Here is a 14,244-nt window from a genome sequence, read left to right as displayed (position 1 = left end):
GATTCATTATTACTTCTCTTTAAAACATAACCTACGAAAGGACATTATTCATGCATGTACAACTTTGTAATGCACTTGAATATTTATTAGGGGAATCTTGACTAAGCAGACGCATTTCATGACTACATTTACATTTTCAATCAAATGATTTATCGTATCATGGATTCTAGACAAGTCTACAAACGAGTGGAATCACAAGTGCTATGATTTTTGAGTTTACTTAGCTTTAAGATCGAACTCATGGGATAAGATACAACATCAATATGTACAATATTATGGTGATGTGTCTACAAAAGCAGCATGATATATATATATATATATATATATATATATATATATATATATATATATATATATATATATATATATATAGAGAGAGAGAGAGAGATAGAGAGAGAGAGAGAGAGTTATGTTTCAAGGAGAACATTTACTAATTTGAGAAAAAAAGAGAACAAATATAGGTTACTAATTATAAATCTTAAAATTTTAAATTTTTTATTGATTTTATTATTTAGACAAATAAAAATGCCTCAATCGCACCTACACCTACCCCCCCCCCCCACACACACACACTATCAAAATCAAATGTTTCTTTCTACTATCACAACTGAAGTTGGACCACCACTGACCACCGAACAACCACCACCGGAGTCACTGAACGCCATCTGGATTACATGTCATTGCCTCTCCACTTCCCCTTGGTTGTTCACCACATCCCTCTGCCTCTACTCTTCCCATTGTCGGAAACAATATCCATACATCTCTTCTCTCCATCGAAAAGGTTTCCTATGTGATTTCTAACCGGCCACCTATTCAGTCCCTCCAGATCTGATGTTCACTATAATATCAGAACATAAGGTATTGTAGTCCCCTCAGATCTGATGTTCACTATAATATCATAACATAAGGTATTGTAGTCCCCTCAGATCTGATGTTACCATCAATCACGAACTACCGGACATTACTTCTGCTGCAATGGATCCTGAAGTTCAACAACCACAACTGGTAGCTATACTAGGAGCCGATCCGCTGCCGTCGAAACCCTAATATCTCACCTGATGACTTCAACGAATGAGAAACAATCGTAAGCGAACTTATATTCATTCTATAAAAAAAACTGATCTGAATCCCTATTTCTTAAACTCGGGCATCTGCTACAACACTTGCTCAAAATTTGATTCCACCGATGATGACGACGTTGACGAGCTCTACGACAAAGGTGGTCTGACCTGGTGAAGATGAACAGATTTCCGTCGAAAAAGGTTGCTCTAAGGCGGAGAGGCTTTACAATTGCAAATCTAGTGATCCGACAAACTCGAAGAACATTGTCGTCGCCTGAAAGTTTTGTTGTTGAGTTTTCGTTGCTAAGAAGATCTCCGGTGGGTTCTACAACTTAGGTTAATATTTTAATTCCAGTCTCTCCGTCCACATAAACTGCTTTTGTTTGAAAATAAAATTTGCATTTAAGAATATAAATACATATTTCAAGAGCAATACAAAACAAGTGGGCTTGCTGTTCACTTTCACTTTTGGTGGGTTAAATCATAAAAACATTCCTTACTAGTTATTACATTTTAAAAATATATTATCATTTGTGTGTGGGGCTTAAGGATGAAAGTGGGTCCAAACCCGGACCAGATAGACCCGAACCTGGAAAACCCAGAATCGGTTAACAGGATTTTGTAGAACCGGAAACCGGACAGGTATATAGGAATCGGTTCCGGTTCGGTTCCGGGTGCAGTACCGGGTTGTAACGCCCGTAGATCCAGGCTAGGCAATTTAGAGACGATAAGCGTCAAAAATGACTTTTGATAGAATAGAGTTTAGAATAAATAATCTTAACCAAGTTGTAGTATATGTCACAAGGTTTCCGTGCATATAAAGAACGCTGAAATCCGAGTTATAACGAAGAAGTTATGATCTGTCGAAGTTTGCGACAGATCCGACACGACATAGCGCGACGTAAATAGTGAATTTATGTTAGAGCGATATTTGGCCTTAGTGATCTAAATGAAAGTCGTAGAATACGTTAAATCGAGAGCGTGCATAAAAAGAACGTCCAAATCTGTTCGTATGAGGAAGTTATGATTTTTCCAAGTTTCAGCTTAGCAGTATGCAGCCTGAAGTTCGAATATGAGATCGAGGGATTTCTAGCCGAAACAATCTAAACGAGAATCGAAGATCTCGTCGATAGTAGTTCAACTGTAAAAGAACAGACGAAAACGGACGTCGAATGAAGAAGTTATGAGTTTATAACGAAGTTTTCCTGTCCCGGCCTACTAAAAATAATATAATAAAAATAAAGTCAAAATTAGCCAACAGAGTCTAAACTAGAGTAGTAGAGCATAATCTTACCTTCGCGTGGATATAAAGAACGTCGAAAACGGAGCTCGTATAAGAAAGATATGAATTTCTAAAGTTCGAGGCACGCTTACCAAAGGGGGAAAGCCCCGCGTTCAATTGGGGAACACCCCGCGTTCGGAGCCTAGAGCATGTCCCGTCGCATGTCAAGTCCGAAGTTCGTAAGCCATGACGCACAGCGGAACGCGCTGCGTTTGTCCAAGGAACGCGTTGCGTTCATTCAGGGAATGCGCTACGTTCGGAGGCCAGACCCCTCCTATAAATAGGATGCGAGTCCAGCCGAATTGGTTGCTCATTTCTTTCCTTTCACTCCCTTATTCTTCTTTTTTCTTGGCAAGTTGTACCCCCGAAGCCCCAGTATCAATCCTGACACCCGAAGCAAGTCCCGAAACCCCTAAGATCCCGAGAAGTAAAGTTTATGAGCCGAAACTCTACCCACGAGAGGCCCGGTTTTCAAGGAAGCATCCCAGTTTCACCGAAGAATTACTACTTGAAGAGCCGTAGTGTTGTCCGATAATCGTCTTATCAGGTGAGTGTGTAGTTACTTTCTTCTACCGCATAGCTATGAAGTATTTGCTATGAAATACGTGCTATGTGTTTATATGTTGTTTGTTTACTTGAGACGAATGTTGAATGAATGTTTTATATAGGTTTTAAATGATTTAGACTATATATGTAATTTATATCTACAAATATGTTGGGTAGAACATGGGTAGATGATATAGTTGGTGTGTGATGAAAGATGAGTTTGAGGATGAGACGAAAGATTATATAGATCATGAGATGAGGGTGACAGGTGAAAATGAGTGAAACCTTTACCCAAACGATGGCCCCCATCATTCATCAAAGTAGGGATGACAACCACAGACTATTCTAGACAGTCCTATGGAACACTAGCAAGCTCGCAACTTGTAGGTGTTGTGGACTTGATGTTCACCGGTGTACTCTAAAAAAACCCTGGCAGCTATAGATTTAGTGCCTTATAATAAAATGATGGTAGATATGGATTTAGTACAGTGTAGATGAACCTTGGTAGCTATGGATTTCATCAATCAAGTTCACATAAAACATTTTCAAATATTTCCAATATTTAGTTTTTGAAACACAACATATCCCAAGATCATAAAATCAACTCTTTCTCCAATGTGTACGAGTCACGCCGGTGCCTTCCCACGGCCCTCGCTAGTACCTGAAACACATAACACAACAATTGTAAGCATAAATGCTTAGTGAGTTCCCTAAAATACCGCATACAACACATACGCCACTTGAGGCTATAATACGACCATTTGGTTGATGTGTCTCAGCGGGACCCTCCAGTCTCGTAGCTCGTTGGACCCTCTGGTCCGGTCATAGCTCGTTGGACCCTCCGGTCCGGTCTATAACATCATACAACATACATATATCACATAGCACATAATCTCATACGTAACACATAAGACCCTCTGGTCAACACATAATACCACTCTAGGTAACGTATAGTGAGAAGACTCACCTCAGGTGTCTCGGTAAGTCTCTGACTTGGTAGAAATGTGATCTAGCCTCCGCCTAATCACATAAAGTAAATAATCTCATAAATATAACTATACTCAAACCTTTCTTAACACCCTCAGAAGGGTAAAAGACCATTTTACCCCTCTCTTGGCTTAAAGGCCTACTGTTGACCAAACCCTAAAAGTCAACAAAAGTCAACGGTCAAACATTGACCCGACTCGTCGAGTGCACTAAGACGACTCGGCGAGTCTACACGTGTCCACTAACTCTCTTAGTCCCTCTCTTGGCACGTCGAGTCCTTCGCCTTACTCGACGAGTCATACCTGGCATGAATCGCGAGGCCACCCCAACTCAACTTGTCGAGTCTCAAGAACAACTCGGCGAGTTCCGCCTTGAACTCCAGTCCCCCCAACTCTCCTTGACTCACCGAGTTATTTCCCCAACTCAGCAAGTCTACTCACTGAGTGATATACGGGAAACCTTCATCCTACTCGCCGAGTCTGATCTTCGGACTCAGCGAGTTTGTGCCATGCACAAACTCCATAGACCTCCTGAGGTCAGATCTGTTCCTTTAATTCATAGATCTAGCCTTCCCAAGCATGATAATCACGTAAAGTTCAAACCTTGACACTCACATATCATCTAAATGGTCTAACTTGGTGATTTAGCCCCAGAAATGACATCCCAAGCTCATGGATCCCAAAATGACCCATAACGCTCCAAGAGGAAAGGTCTCTGGACCTCTTTGGGTCCAGATCCAAAGCATAGACTCGAGAAGGGACCAAATGATCCACTAATCTATCCTCTAAAGGGGTTAGAAAACCCTAACACTAAGATTCAACACGAAAACTGAAAAGGGTCCGAACAAATACCTCAATATGAGCTCTATGAACTTAGAAGTCACCAAAATCGCACCTCCTTCAGCCTCCTCTTGTCTTGGTCACTTCCTTCTTGCAAATCCACCAACAAAAGGATCAAGAATGTCCTCTCCTCTCTCACACGCTCTAGATCTCTTAAGGTTTCTTTCTGGGGTTTGGTAGCCGCAAATGACGGCCTTAAGGGCCTTTAAATAGGTCCCAAACCCAGGAAATTAGGGTTTCATTAAACAGCGTGGACTCGCCGAGTCTACCCATGAACTCGCCGAGTACGGCTGTGAACCCGGATACGAATCCGCGACCATACTCGGCGAGTTTAAACATCAACTCGCTGAGTCTCCTCACAACTTCCAAAAATAAAAGAATAAAAATATTATACTTGGGAGTCCGGATGTTACATGAACCTTGGTAGCTATGGATTTAGTACTGTATAGATGAACCTTGGCAGCTATGGATTTAGTGTTTGTTATAGGAACCTCGAGCACCAATGGACTTTGTGTCAATTCCTTAGGTCAATCCTTAGGAAGGAATGAAGGAAGGATAGTCGATTCTTAGGGTAGAACCTTAAGAAATAAAGAAGATAATGGGGATGGGTAATTGGGTTGATTATTTGATGATTGAATATAATAAATATATTATTGTGGGTTGAAAACCCTATATGCTCACCAGGCTCCCAAGCTTGACCCACTCAGTTTTCTTTGCATTACAGGTAATGGCACAAGAGTATAAGTTGGTGGACTTGACGAGAGATTTTGGATTATAGATCAGTAGTTATAAATAACTGTCGTAAGGTCTATTTTATATTGTTTATGCTTTGGTCTATATCGGAACATGACATCCCGAGATTTTGTTATTTAATGAAAATACATTTCTTTAAAGAAATGCTTTGATAAATTATTATCATATTTTGTTTTGGGAACAAATTCTGCAACTCTTTTAATCAAAGGATTACTCTGATTTTATAAAACAAAGCATAAACAAACCGGTCTTTTCTGTCCATGAAAATGGGGATGTCACACGGGTAAAGTGGGTCTAGAAATGGAAAACCCAGAAACATCAAAGTGGGTAGGTTGGAACCGGATAAAGTGGGTTTAAAACCGAAAAACCCCGAAAAACCGAAATTTTTTGATAATTACTTACTACTTAGTGGGTTGAACTTTGAAAATTTTCATATTGATATCCCGATTTTGGGGGACAATAACTCATTGAATATGAAACCAAAATTGACAAAGTTATAGTCTAAAATCATGTACAAACTCTAAACTACACTCCAGAAAAAACCACATGTCAATCCGACTTTAAATGAATGAGATATGCATGTGTTAACATTTTTACAGAATACAAAGTACACAAACAAATAGTTGAAATGTTGAAAATTTTCAGTTTTGATATCCCGACTTGGGGGACTGTAAATAATTGAATATTAAACTAAAATTGACAAAATTATTGTCTAAACTCATGTACAAACTCTAAACTACGAGTTGGAAAAAACCATATGTTAATCCGACTTCAAACGAATTAGATATGCATGTTTTAAAACTTTCACAAAAAAAAAAAAAAAAAAAAAAAAAAAAAAAAAAAAACTGAAAAACTAAAAATTTCAGCTTTGATATCTTGACTTTGGGGGTTGTAAGTCAATGAATATAAAACTAAAAATGGCAAATTTATAGTATAAAATCATGTACAAACTCTAAACTACATATTGAAAACTACACGCCCTAAAAGTGGTTCTGGTTCCTAACACCGGTTCCGTTTTTTAGACCCGATGGACCCAAACCCGGATCAACCAGAACCCGGATAAAGCTAATTTTTAAACCTAAAACTGGAACCAGTTCTATATATTCTGGTTCTAATAGTTCCAGTTCCGATCCGATTTTCCGGTTCTAAATCTCATCTGTAGTGGGACTTCCGATAAATCATTTAAATAACTAAGAGAACACTTTATTGTCATATTTAATAATTATTCTATATAAATCATTTAAATTTAATATCATACTTCACTATTATTGTTATATTTAATAACATTTTTATATAAATCACTAAAAGTTAATACCACAATCTATTATCATATTTAATAATGTTTATATCAATATTTAATCACATGTGATTAAATACGTATAATCATATGTGATTAAATAAATGAGAAAATATTATATATGATTCAATATATAAAATTACAAAAGATTAAATACATAAACATATTTTTTTAAATTCGACACATCATATATGATTAATGTGTATTTAATCATATATGATTTTATATATCTAATCACAAATGATTTAATCACATTGGATTTACTAACATATGATTTCTTATGTATTTCCTCACATATGACATTCTATATTTATTTAACCATATATGATTTATATGGACGATTCATGAAAACAGATTTTATCCATATTAATCATATGAGATTAAATATATAAAATCACATGTCATTAAATACATGAAAACAAATCTTGTCCATATAAATCATATTTAATTAAATACATATAATCAGATTCGTTTACATACACGAGAGCAACTACTGAATCGAAAATGTCAAAATTAAGTTTGTCCATATAAGTCATATCTGATTAAATATATATAATCACATTTGAATATATATATATATATATATATATATATATAATTGCATATGATTTATATGGCCGACAATATTAATTTTTGAATTCTCGATTCCATATCGTATATTTAATTAGATGTGATTATACGTATTAAATACATATAATCATATGTGATTATATGTATCCAATCACATATGATTTATGTGAACAATATTCATTTTCGCGTTCTCGATTCAATAATTGTACTTTGTCTACTATAATCATATGTGATTAAATACATTTAATCAAATGTGATTATATATATCTAATCACATATAATTTTATTTGGATAAAATAAATCTTGTCTATATAAACTATATGTGATTAGATACACACAATCACATGTGATTATACGCACAGGAACAACTATTGAATCAAAGGACGTGAAAACAGATCTTATCCATACAAATCATATGTAATTAAATACATATAATAATATGTGATTAAATTCATGAGACTAATTATTGAATCGAAACCGTGATAATCAATATTGTGCACATATATTATATTTAATTAAATATACATAATCACATGTGATTATATATATATATATATATATATATATATATATATACACACACACATATATATCCAATCACATATGAGTTATATGGACAAGATTTATTATCGTGTTATCGGTTCAATAATTGTTCTTGTTCAACTTTTTTAGGTGTGTCAAACCCAACAAATAAAGGGGTACGATATACTCTGAAAGAACACTGTTATATTGCATTAAAATGTAGTACAAGGCAAGTTTGGTCGATCAACAGAGAAGCAGGACAATCAGTCTATACCTCTTTGCGCAAGGTACTTTGGTCACCAACAGTAAACAGGGGGTTTTAAATGCAATGATTAAAACAAATAATTAAAGACACGAGTAATCGACTAAATGAGTGAATTAATTTCAGAAATTGTAAGGACTCCAACTCTATGTATGACAATTTAGCAATGCGATTCAAAGATGACTAGATACCTGCTCTATTCGATCTAAGCTGGTGCTTGAAAGTGTTAACAAGCTCTAACACTTCCTATTCACCACATTAATTAACCAAAACAAGATCCTTGATTAACCCTAACCTTACTAACCTAATCTAAACAAGCTCTTTGAATTATATTAAAAGATTGATTAGGCTTTATGTGAATGTTCCCAACAACACCCAATACTCATCACAAGCTCGAGAGTGTAAGAATGTGTGAATAATATATACACTAAATTCATTCAATGGAAATCAGTTTAGTGTTTGTTACTTAGTCCAATTCACAAAACAATTATGGATTTTGCAAAATAGATAACTTGAGTAACCTAACCCTAATTCAAATGGCCAATAAGAATCATAATTAGAATCAAACATTCAATTAAAGCAAAATCAATTTCACTAGATAGAACTTAAAAGCAAACATCAGGTCGTATGACTGAAATCACAACTAAGAAGTCAAAACATGAAGTTAGAGATACTAGGGTTCTAGCCACACATGGGTAGAACAAAATCACAAGTCAAAATATAGAAATAGTATGCAACTACAACATACAAATAAGAGAAAGAATGTTTCCAAATGAAAAATGATCAAATCTTTGCAAAAACCTTCAAAATCATCTCACCAATAGTGCTCTGATATCATGTGTGTGTGTGTGTAAAAATGACCCAATTCCCGTGATATGAAAATTTGGAAAAACTGCCAAAAGTTGGTTTTATTGCCGAACACGCCCCGTGTCAAAATAGAGTAAATCAACATGGGTCGTGTTGAGTGAGAAATGGCCTTCAATCCTCGATTCTAATTCCAAAGTACAATGCTCAATATTGCTCAGATGGACCAGCACGACTCGTGTCAAAATGGGCTAAACTGACACGGGTCGTGTTCAGCAAGGTCAAACTCTTCTTTATGGTCAAACACGACTCGTGCCCATTTTGCAGAGTAAATCACGACCCGTTTAGTCCTCTGACTCCGAATCTGAACTTCATTTTTTCAACTTTTCCGTTCTTTGTCTGATCAACCCGAAATCTTCACTAGTGCTTCCCGGCACCTTCCAAAGCGCGTTCCAACCTCCGGTTTACCTGAAAAAGACATGAAAGAGTGCAAATGAGGTTGTTCTAGAGACTAAAATGAATATGATAAATGCAAGAAGAATGAAATATAACTATGCAAAATAAATGCATAAAAAGGGAATAAAAGGTGTGCAAAAAGGTGCACAAAATGCACCTAACAAATCTCCCCAAGCTTAGACCTTTATTGTCCTCAAGAAAGATGTAACACCGTAAATTTTCAAACAATTTTTCATTTTTAAATCACATAATTCTCATTAACAAGTTTCACAAATGCCCAAAGTATTAATTTATCAAAACACATATCCATAATGGTTGAATAAAAATCTAGGATCCTTAAACATAACTCCATCTCGTGTGTACAATCAAGTTAGTGTCTTCTCACGATCCTTTGAAGTACCTGAAACATATATCACATAACACGGTAAGAACGAAGCTTAGTGAGTTCTCCAAAATACCACATACACAAATAATAAGCCTCTCATGGCTATAACTCGGTGTAGACCCTCCGATCATGTGTCTCAGTGAGGACCCTCCGGTCTCACAACTCGAGTTGGATCCTCCTGTCCTGTATCTCAGTGAGGACCCTCCGGTCTCACAGTTCAGGTTGGACCCTTCGGTCCAATCTCAAAATGCACAAAATAATATAGCATAAATCACAAAAAAATGTATAATATCACATAACTCAAATAAGACCCTGCGGTCACTCAGTAGTCCACTCAGGTATGTATAGTGAGAAGACTCACCTCGGATGATGAACATCTCCTATAATGCTGCTGCTGCACACCGGCCTGTAACACTGAACCAAAACCCACAATTAACCCAATTAAGGTCTAAGACCAAACCCTCACTCATTTGGTCTAAAGATAGCCATTCCCAGGCCCATAAATAACTCAAGCCCATTGGGTCCTCCAAGGCCCAATAATAAATGGGCTCTCCTAAGGCCTAATTCTTTAGCTTAAGTCCAAATGGAAAGCCCAACACAAAGGCCCAAGACATATACATATATTTCTATGATCGAAATCTCCAGCACAATAAGCCCAAAATCCACGCCCAAAACTTAAGGCCCAATGTGAGATTTAGCCCAAAAAGCCAACAACAAGGTTACGTGGGGCGTACCTCCCTTGGTACGCTCATCGTACACACGAATCCTGATCGAGGATACTTGATCAGTACGTGGAGCGTACTAGAATTACGCTCGGCGTACGTCCAGACTTGCTTTTCCCACTCTCTTGGTCTTAACCTGTTAAGGCCATAGCTATACTCTTAGATATGGACTCCCTAAAGGCTCATACTCCATAAAGTTCATGACTTTACGCCTTTGCATGGCTGAGGAAGTCCCAAATAGGGGTGTTGAACGGGTAATTTTTTCGGGTTTCAGGTAATTCGGGTCGGGTAATTCGGGTTTTTCATGTTAGAAAAATTACCCATTACCCTACCCAAACTAAATTCGGGTAATTCGGGTATCGGGTCGGGTTTGGGTAATTCAGGTGTTACCCGAAATATATGATTTTTTTTTTTAATTTCACCTAAAAATAAATTTAATAAAATAAATACGTTGTGTTTTATTAGTCTTGTTTATATAAACAAACGAGACATAAACGAAGTTACTCAAGCTTTGAACATTGAGATTTTCTAGTCAATAATACATGAGATATCAAGTAATTTTTTAACAGCTTAATCTAATCTAATAAGATGTTAAAAAAACAAATACCTAAAGATCTTAATTTAAAAGTTTAAAATGTTTAAGATAAATATAGCCATAAGTTTTGTCATGTTCTAAATTTCGTCAAGATAATGAGTTTGTTAGTTGTAATAAAAACTATAATCTAGAAAACAGTTAAGTTTTAAAGAATGTGATGATATATAAAAATTACTTTTAATATTGTTAGTGTCGTATTGTCATAATAAATATATTTATGTTCTACAATAATGATAGTTAGTTTAAGCATGATCAAATACCTGCTATATAGTACAAGCTCTACAAAAAAAAAGGAATTTTAAAAATAATTTGGATAATTCGGGTATACCCGAAACCCAAAAAATGTACCCTTTACCCGAACCAAAAAAAATTGGGTAACCCGATTACCCGGAAAAATTTACCCGATACCCGATTTACCCGATTCCCGAAAAATCGGGCGGGTAATTCGGGTATCGGGTATTTTCGACAGGGCTAGTCCCAAACACAAAAACTCTCATTCTTTACCGCCAAAAATGCTCATATCTCATGCATGGGGTGCTTTTAACATCTAAGACCTCATTTTTATGAATCCACTCCATTAAAAACACTCAAAGGGACATATATTAGGCTCTGGAGTTCAACAACTCATAAAGCTTCAAGCTTTGGGATCAAAAATCCTAAAATGGACCATAATATGCACAAATAAAAAAGGATGAGAAAACTCTGAGGTTTATACTTTCAAATGATGCTCCAACCACAGAAAAGCTCAGATCCAAAGCTTGGGCTCCAACTCCATTCTCTTCAATGCTCCTTCTTCACTCAAAGAACCCCACAAGAGTACATAGAAGCTCATAGATGGCCACTCAAGCTCAAGGGATGGAAATTAGGGTTTTGATAGAGTTGAGGGCTGGAAATGGTGGCCACAAATGAGGCCATCATGATCTTTAAATAGGGACACACCCCTCATTTAGGGTTTTCACCCTGAGCCTAGTATGCCCAGCGTACTAGGTGGCTCTGCTTCCAAATCATGCACATGAGTACGTTGAGCGTACACACGCGTACGCCCCGCGTACTCAGCTGCCACCTTTTCTCAAATAAGGGACTAAACTTGCCAAAACTTCAAACTATCATAGATTCTTTTTTATAAGTCCATTTCCAATGAACCTCATATCCACGGAAAGGTGGCGAGAATCCCTACGCTTCTAGTAACTCGTCGCAGCCTCAAGGCTTCCTCATGCCCGGTTTGCAGCCCACGAACCCTAAATCACAGACGATCCAAAACAGGATGTTACAAAAGAACAAGAATCGGACGAACAGGACGATTTCTAGATAGCAAAAAGAAACATAGAGCAAAAGGGACAGAAAGATCCTAAAAGCTAGGAATGAATGCATGCAATGAAAACTATGAAAAAGAAACACATGTACAAAAGATACTTAAGAAACAAAATGAACTAAAGAAAAAAATTTAAGAACACTAGTAAGTTATATATTTTTATAAATATATATAAATAAGATCAGACTTTACATCAATGGGGCTCCAATCATTAATAGCTAGGCGAGCATCCTGCTACCTTCCGCATATCACAGACTCCCAAAGTGAAATAATCCAACCATAGTTTTATTTAAACTTCATAACTTAATTAGCTTTTACGAGCAAAAATAACATAGTTCAGGATCTCATGTCCTTAAGACTAGATGGTAAAGAATCAGAATCGACGCATCCTTGAGAACCCGTCACAGCGACTCATCTTTCGCTGAAACAGTGAGCCCACCCGAAGGGGCCCAACTCCTATGCTTTCACTTTTTTGAGAGCCACAAGTATCATATCACACAGTTCTTCATTCACCAAATTTAAATTTGAGATGGCTTCTGATTTGATTGAACTTGGATTTGTATCTTCGTTTTGAGCTTTGAATTCTTCAATCAACTTTTGAATTTCTGAAAGTTTCTTCGATTAAGTGCTTTAAAATTTTGATTTGGGTACTGGATATGATAGTTATACCCATCCTTCTTTCTTGACTGTGTGGATCTAATACTTAAGCTCTTTGTTACCGCGAGGGTAACGAGTGTCAACAAATAGGTCAGTGTTTTGTGGGTCCAGAGTTGTCGATAACGATTCTTTTTAAACATTCAGAAGCAAATCATCCTAAAGTTGTTATTACCGCCCACAAAAACGTTTCAGTATGCCATTTTTTATTATTATGTAAAGTCGTGGTCTTGAATTATGGTGTTTTGATACCCTAGTTATGACAACTGATTCTACACTTCCAGTAACTATCCGGTCGCTTCGGATTTATTTTTTTTCGTTTTGATTTTTCTCGTTTTCCCACTTCATGGAGCTATCGAACGTAAAGATTGTCTTCATCTTTTATTAATTTTAGTTTTTTAATTTTTAATTGTTTATTATTATTATTTTTTTTTTGTAAAATAATGCATGAAAATGATGGAATGCAAAAACATGTACTAAAAATATTTTTGGGTTTTGTAAATGCAAGATGCAAGAAAAAAAATGAAAATAGACTTAGTGAGGTGAGGTAGCTTAGGATGATGAAACCATACCTTCTCACTTTCAGACTTTCTTGCTGAGAAGGTTAAAATCTTTTTTTCTAATGCATGAATATGAACAAATGCATGGATGAACCTATTGTACAGCAACTCTACCCCTCCCCAAGCTTAAAGATAAGCATCATCCCCAATGCTTGGATAGGGTGGAACAACCTATTGCGGAGGAGGAAGAGGAGGATAGTCGTAGTTTCGGGTCCAAGCCCAAAAGTCCTCCTCATGCTTGTGTTGGCGCTCTTGATCTCGAGCGTATTGAGTGGTGAAGGATGAAAAACTTTGTGTTAGGATCGAGAGGTCTTGCTAGTAAGTGTCAAGGCGAGGATGAATCGATTGGAATTGATGCATGTATTGCTGGTGATATGACGGGTGCCTAGCATGATGGGATGGGCTGGCACCACCGGTGGGAGGGATATTTTGTGGCCCCTCTTCATCATCATCACCTCCATCCTCCTCACATTCTTCATTTTCTTCGTCTCCCTCACTGGAATAGGAGGTGGGGAAAAGGTATGGGGTGATTTGCCAATAGGTAAGGTTGGTGGGACGTCTGAGGGAAAGAATACTTTTGTTCTCGGGAGTGATTAGGAACTTTGGGTCATGATTTTGTCCCACGGTCCAATGATGG

The sequence above is a fragment of the Lactuca sativa genome, chromosome 5, assembly GCF_002870075.4.
Source record: "Lactuca sativa cultivar Salinas chromosome 5, Lsat_Salinas_v11, whole genome shotgun sequence".
Lineage (NCBI taxonomy): Eukaryota > Viridiplantae > Streptophyta > Magnoliopsida > Asterales > Asteraceae > Lactuca > Lactuca sativa.
This window is presented reverse-complemented; position numbering follows the sequence as displayed.